Genomic DNA, 7,804 nt, shown 5'->3' on the forward strand with positions numbered 1-7,804 from the left:
ATTAGATTTTATATACTGTATTTTACTTCACTAATTTACAAAGTCCTTCCGTAGTTTACAATATTCATTTCCGCAATGCGCGGAAATAATAGCAATTAAAGAGACCCATTAACACAAATACCATTTCAAGTGATACATCCACATGAAGCATTCCATATCTAACGGCGGTTATGTTAAAATCCTCCAAATGTCTTTGATTACTAAGTTCGACTATTTTGCTCATTTATCTCCTATTCGGTGTCAAATTCACAAATTCACTAAGCCAATAGTATCCGTAATAGTTACTATCCTAAACAACCAGTCCTGAGAATTTTTAGTCTTTAAATTGGCTTCATTAATAGAACAGAATATTATGTAACATTTAAGCTTAAGGCCAAGCCCTGGGACTTATGAGGTCATTCAGCTTTAAAAGGGAAAATTGAGAGTACAAAGTTTTGATAGGTGTAACAGGAGGAAAACCTCGCAGTTGCACTAAGAAACAACTGATAGAAGAGAATGGAAAGATATAAATGAATACGAACGTAGATACAGTAAAAGGGATGAAAGGGGTTGTAGCTAAGGGATGAAGGGACGCTACAAAGAGCCTTAATTAATGCCTACAGTGCACCGTATGAGGTGCACTGACGGCGCTACCACCCTAAAAGGGTTTCATGGACAGTTGTAAAAATAAATGGTCATTACCCTACATAGTGAAGTATTAAACTGAATGGAATATGAAATTTGGGCAAAAGCAAAGCGCTGGGACCTATGATGTTATTCAGAATCGAAGTGACCTACTAAACAGAAATCGTTAAAACAAATGTTTTTGGTAAAAGAAACTTTCCATCACAAAGCTTTATGTGGTCAACCAGATTTGTTTACCAAACGACCTCCACTCCCCTCAACCCCCTTAAAAACGTCGCGCAATACTTTAATAAGTTAACTTAATTCAGATTTTTTTTTTATAATCTATACAATTCTTTTCACCTGCATTGAATCCTTTATTTAGCCAGGTAGCCTAAGACCTTTGTCCATGAAAGTGTAGCTGACCATCACATTATCAAATTTTATACCAATGAATGGAAATAATTTCTTTGCACTATCTCTATGAAAGTTTGATATTTAGTTTTACCCCCTAATTACACATTGTTCTAAAGTAGCAAAATTACATAATTTACATAATTATTTTGCTCCCAATACATTTAACGGTACTCTTGGTACTGTACATTTATTCTTTACAAGGAGTCAAGATTTCAGCTCGTTGTCCCACAAATTAGCTGAGGGCATTTTAGTCGTCACAACCAATACCCAAACCACAGTTCCACTCTAAGTGTTGAACAACTGGAATTTTCAACAACTCCATGAGGTTGGCTTACGTTGATTTGCTTACGTTTAAAATATAATACAGGCCTTTCACATGTGTATTCACACGTGAATACTGTTAAACAGTCAAACGGGAATATTTCTCAGTTTTTACCTTCAACATCTGTAATTATATGGATGATAAACCAGATTCTACATATTTTGTTTTACCCTATAAAAATACCGAGGAAGTAGTCAAGAACTGAAAACTAAAGACCCATCATTTATTAATAAAAAAAAATCATAATACAGGCAAATTGTAGGTTTACGAATGCAGAATATCCGAGGAACCTAACTTACAAACCTATCAGGATTTTAATGAGAAGCGCAGCGGGGAAAATTTAGAAATTAAATAATGAATAGAAGGCTACATCTATCTTGTCGACATCACGGATACCTAGAAATACCAGCCTAACAAGGGTATGTTCGCAAATCCGGCCTGAGTCTGCTCATTTTCTCGAATTCTGGTTCCTCCAGCAAGTTGAGATCTGTTCTGGTTCCTCCAGCAAGTTGAGATCTGTTAACAGAAAAACAACGGCAGAGGAAAATGTTCTTACGGCAATTACTCTGCAACTACGTAAAGTGAATGTTAACTCTAATTTCTTGAAATTGGTACTATATCTTTTACCCTAAGGATAATTGGCTTATAAAAACCACGAGTTACGTTTCTCCTATTAATGCCCAAAAACGGTTATTACCCACTGAAAACTTGTACCCATCTGGACTAGATTATCTCTTAAGCTGCGTCCACACGATCGAGCTTTGTTCGACGAACTTTGTCCGATGTGACGTCAGAAGCGGAGAAACAGCGAGCAAAGTTAGAACTTTGCCCGCTTCTGACGTCACACCGGACAAACTTCGTCGAACAAAGCTCGATCGTGTGGACGCAGCCTTACATTTTCTACCAATATTACGCATTAAGACTGTATGACAAGCATTAATACTTTACAATGTCATTCTGCCTCTGGCGCCATTTGCAGTTGAAAATTTTTACGATGCGTAGAAACCAAACAAAATTTGTATATTAATGCTTAGAAAATGTACATTATCAAAATCAGCAAAATCAAGATTAAGATAGCCCACATTCTATGATCAAAGTCGTATTCTTGAAAAGATACCTTTGATCTTTCAAGAGTTCAGATAAGAGAGACCGCTGAACTTTAAACTAAAGCAAAGAAGTTGCGTAATGCGAGCTCTTGTTAGGGAGGAAATGATTACATCATAGATAAGTTTTGCCACTAATCAATATCAAAACGACTCAACAGCTTCTACGTTAGTATACTCTATTTAAAAATGTACATCGGTACATGCATCAACTGCCTGGTGACCTTTTAAACATTTTAGGTCCTATATAGCAAATACTATCAAACACCTGATTGCCATAGATAGCGTGGTGAACACTGACGTTCATTACAGAACTGCATGAACTAAATCAATGGGTACTTGAAATTTCATCCCAACTCATATCTAAGTCAACGCTTATTTCACATACTCAAGGCCTTGTTGATGGATACCATTGGAAACTCGTGCCTTATGGATAGCATCCCAAACTCACTGGCTGTGTTCATGAACAGTTCCACGATGCACTGTTCAAGGAAGCATCACAGTTCAAGCTTATGTTATAACCAGCCCCACAAAGCACTGCCCTTATTCAAGGATTGTATTAATGTCTCCGTGCCTTGAGATCATGAACAGCATCAATTATTGTGCCGATAATACCATTTACTCACTGAGTTCACGGACAGCCCAACACTCATTTGACAGGGTTCATGGAAAACAAACACTGCCCACTTTCATGGATGGCATCACAAAACTAGTGCCCATTTTCATGAGTAAAATTAAAAAAATCATTGCCAGTATTCAAAAGTAACCTCTAAACTCATTGCTTGGGCATGAGTATCAAGTTTATTGCCAGTGTTTATGAGTAAAACTCATTGCCTGTGTACATAGAATGAAACTCATTGCTTATGTGCGTATAGTAACACTATGTTCAAAGTACAACTAATTGCTTGTGTTCAGTGAGAAAAACTCTTTGCTTGTGTTCATAGAACACTCATTGTCGATGTTCATATAGTAAAACTTATTGCCTGTGTCTCAAGATTTTGGGTGATGAGTTTTCCCTTGGCTTTTGATGGGCCATTGACATAGGTTGAAGAAACTGGATGTCAATTAGAAAAATGAAATATAAAGATACGCATTTATGCAAATATATCTTATGTCCATGTACAAATATTAATCACATACTGTACAATACGAATAAGCTATTAATTATAACTGGGCAGAGAAATACATTTAGCCAGAACGATTGAAAATGACAAGTCGCTTGGAGCCAACATAAAGACAGCTATCAAACAAAATCAGCGAAGTGACGTGTTGCCTGGGAATCCACAGCAGGCATAGTACCAAAATGGCCAACAATTTGCAGGAAACTATCAGCACTCGTCACGTATAGAGTGATCGTCAGGTGAAATATGGTGTATCAAAGACAGGGATTCTGCAAATACATAACACTTTAGAATCCACAAAAAAAATAACTAATTGTATTTCCAGATAGTGAACGGACAATACAAAGTAATTAACATTGAAGTAAATAATTAAAGATAACTCAGAAGCTGGTCAGTGGAGGACTGCCTTGGTAGTTAATGGGAGTTTTACATTTTCATTCATCGCCTACGAAAGAGGAAGCAAAACTCCCCAGGGATATTAAAGAGAAACAAGAGGAAACTAAACTCCAAGAATATTAAAGCGAAACAAGAGGAAACTAAACTCCCCAGGGATATTAAAGAGGAAACTAAACTCCAAGAATATTAAAGCGAAACAAGAGGAAACTAAACTCCCCAGGAATATTAAAGAGGAAACTAAACTCCAAGAATATTAATAGGACACTAAACTCCATTAAAGCGCCTGAGCTACAGGTTAGCCATCTATTGATAAGTTTTATAAAAAGGAAACTACAGACACTGTTCATAGAGTAACAAACTCGTAGCCTACGTTCATAGAGTAACAAACTCGTAGCCTACGTTCATAGAGTAACAAACTCGTAGCCTACGTTCATAGAGTAACAAACTCGTAGCCTACGTTCATAGAGTAACAAACTCGTAACCTACGTTCATAGAGTAACAAACTCGTAGCCTACGTTCATAGAGTAACAAACTCGTAGCCTACGTTCATAGAGTAACAAACTCGCAGCCTACGTTCATAGAGTAACAAACTCGTAGCCTACGTTCATAGAGTAACAAACTCGTAGCCTACGTTCATAGAGTAACAAACTCGTAGCCTACGTTCATAGAGTAACAAACTCGTAGCCTACGTTCATAGAGTAACAAACTCGTAGCCTACGTTCATAGAGTAACAAACTCGTAGCCTATGTTCATAGAGTAACAAACTCGTAGCCTATGTTCATAGAGTAACAAACTCAATGTTAGCGGATATCATAAGTACACTGCTTAAGCGCTGAGTAACTTAATAGTATCAAAACTACCTGAAGCTTTACTACACCCCACTGAAAGTAAACATTTTCCAATTATCCCCTGCCAAAAATATCCACGACTTCAAATTTCCATACTTTCAACTAAACAAAAAATTACTGAACAAAAAATTACTGAAAGTTGAGTTACTGACAAACTTCATATAACTAATACCACCAGCTGACAGCAAAAATCCAAACATTACTCTGGACATAATCTCTGTCTCGGGAAAACTGCATGGTTTCGATGATTTTCAAGAGATTAGCTATTAGGTAAGCAAGCCATATCGTAAATGCGTACATTTAGGTAGCTTCCTATAACCACTATAACCAGAAATTTTCTGGTTATGAGAAAGGAATACCAAGTTCGAACCCTCTGAAAATTCTATTGTCTAACGCCAACTATACGATCAAAAATTTAAGTATTACCCCAACTATACGCTCAAAAATTTAAATCGGACAAAATCCTTATGAATATTGAAACTTACTTGATTTAACCTAACCATAAACTTTCCATATTCAGGAAGCTAAAATTCTAATGTAAAACATACCAAGACGCCAGACCTGTACATAAATTTGTTTTAAAGCTGAATATTGTCGTTTGATGGCATAAACATTCTTAATTTCCTAAAACCTTAGGGAGATTCTGCAAACTTAACTGAGTGGGAGGCAACCAAGCACATTTAAACACCTTATACCTAATTGACCTTACAAGAAAACTAAGCAATTTATTATGTATTTACCACCTGAAAAAAAGAAGTTTGATTAGTTGGCTTTCACAACCACCCAAGAACCTACATAGTAGGTCTTACGACCTACTATGCAGAACATGGGGGCTCCCCCACCCCTCCAGGGGCGCCTCCCCTAAAGGGATGGAGGATAAGTGAAGCCGTTCAAGAATATATACAAATTAAAAAAGTACATTACAAAAATTAATAGAGCAAATTTATGACATATGAAAAGTAAATGTTACAAAAATTTAAAAAGTAAATTTCCGACAAATTAAAAATAAATTACAAAAATTTATAAATTAAATTTATGACGAAGCAAATCTATTACAAAATTTAAAATATGAAAAAAATTACAAAAATTAAAAAAAGTAAATTTATGACAAATTTTATGACAATTACTTACAACTAAACTCTGCAGAAAAAAATACCTCCTACATACCTGTTGCTAAAGTGAGCAGCTTTATCAAGCATAAAGCTTTACCGTTAGAACAGGAACTCACAGTCAAACTCGTACCAAAAGCATCCTGGAAAAGACTAAGCTTTAGAGCCGAGCGTAACTTAAACTTGTAAATTTTGGGCGTTTACTAGCGTCAGATTACGGGTAAACGCCCACAGAAATAGTTATAATGACTGCCAAAAATATGTACGACTAAACAAGCAGCAGGATTCGAAAACCCCAAAACAAATAAACAATATTAGCAATAATATGGCCTAGTACGAGTGTTACCTTGCAGAAGCCTGAAGTTTATTGTAACTTGACCAACGAAGTGACAACAATCGATGGAAATCTCAAGCGCCAACTGTAGTCTAGTCGAGTGATAACGGTTTTTTCGTAAACACTTCGCAACAGGACCAATTACGCCACGATAAATTAAGGAGGAAATGAACACGCCACTCCGAAGGAAAAATGGGTTGCTTATCAAACTCCTGCTAAACGTCTACCGCCCGGAACGATGTTACAGTCGAAGGTCCGAAGGTTCAACTGTCCGAAGCTCGTCTTAGCCCGAACGATGCTGTCGTTTGCCAAGGACTCTAAAGTCTTAGCAGTGTCTTGCTTCTTGGAACATGACCGAATGCGATCTATGGATATCCTTGAAATCGCTAATTTTGCCAGTATTGTTTTTATTTTCTACTTCCTTCTTGTACTTGTCTTTCAGGGAAGTATAAAATAATGCAATACATGATAAATAGATTTTTCTGAACGCAACTCGTAATTTCTTGTAGGGCTCACGAAATAATTTTGTCATAACGATGTATAATGAAATATTCTATATATACGAATATATAAACACATTATATATATATATATATATATATATATATATATATATATATATATATATATACTGTATATATTTGTGTATACCATATAATTAGATACATTACATGAAACTTGCTACACTGGTATATGATTCGTAACCAAGTACAAATTAATATTATTATAATAATTAAACGTACTTAGCCCTTGCATTACTGCTGTGAAAGTGATACCTGAGTTTTTATGCAGGATATACATCGTATTTTTTTTATTACTGAAATATCCAGGTTGCTAATTGTGGCTGCTGCGTTACCCCAGTCTAGGGGTTAACTGCCTACCTCCTTTGAGTAAGCATTGAAAATCCCCGTTTTGGGCATTGGTTTAAAATATTACCTCTGCTGATTTTTTTCGTTTTTCTTTTGTTCACGTACAAACATTTAATTCTACGATGTGTGTGTGTGTTCGTGTGTGCGTGTGTGTGTGTGTGTGTGTGTATATATATATATATATATATATATATATATATATATATATATATATATATATATATATATATATATATATATATATATATATATTCCAAAAACACGTTCATTGCGTATAAAGTTATTAAGATGCCACAGAGAACCTCCTCTCTCTCTCTCTCTCTCTCTCTCTCTCTCTCTCTCTCTCTCTCTCTCTCTCTCTCTCTCTCTATATATATATATATATATATATATATATATATATATATATGAGTGTGTGTAAATATATACACACATATATTGAAAATACATGTTTGTGTGCGTGTGTGTGGAGCAACCACCGAATCAACAATATTCGCAAAATGAATCTATGTTCAACTTATGAAAGTAGCATGAGTATTCCTCACTTTACAAAAGACTTTCGTCGTTATGTTACACTTATCTTCTTCAGTACAAAATCCAGTGTTCACATGAGCCTTGAGAAACAACACTTGAAATTTAACCATGTTCTCATCTTTTTAACCGAATCTAATGACAAGAAGGA

At 35.6% G+C, this 7,804-nt stretch overlaps 1 long non-coding RNA gene across 1 annotated transcript; it reads right to left on the reverse strand.

The window, feature by feature from the left end:
- Positions 1-3,538: 3,538 nt before the first annotated feature.
- On the reverse strand, positions 3,539-6,505 carry LOC136840515 (uncharacterized). The gene is made up of 3 exons (XR_010853628.1): positions 6,266-6,505; positions 5,978-6,062; positions 3,539-3,835 (listed from the first exon to the last, which is right to left on the reverse strand). It is a non-coding gene; the product is annotated as an uncharacterized lncRNA (long non-coding RNA).
- Between the last annotated feature and the right edge of the window lie 1,299 nt (positions 6,506-7,804).

Source organism: Macrobrachium rosenbergii, chromosome 7, assembly GCF_040412425.1.
Source record: "Macrobrachium rosenbergii isolate ZJJX-2024 chromosome 7, ASM4041242v1, whole genome shotgun sequence".
NCBI classification, from domain to species: Eukaryota; Metazoa; Arthropoda; class Malacostraca; order Decapoda; family Palaemonidae; genus Macrobrachium; species Macrobrachium rosenbergii.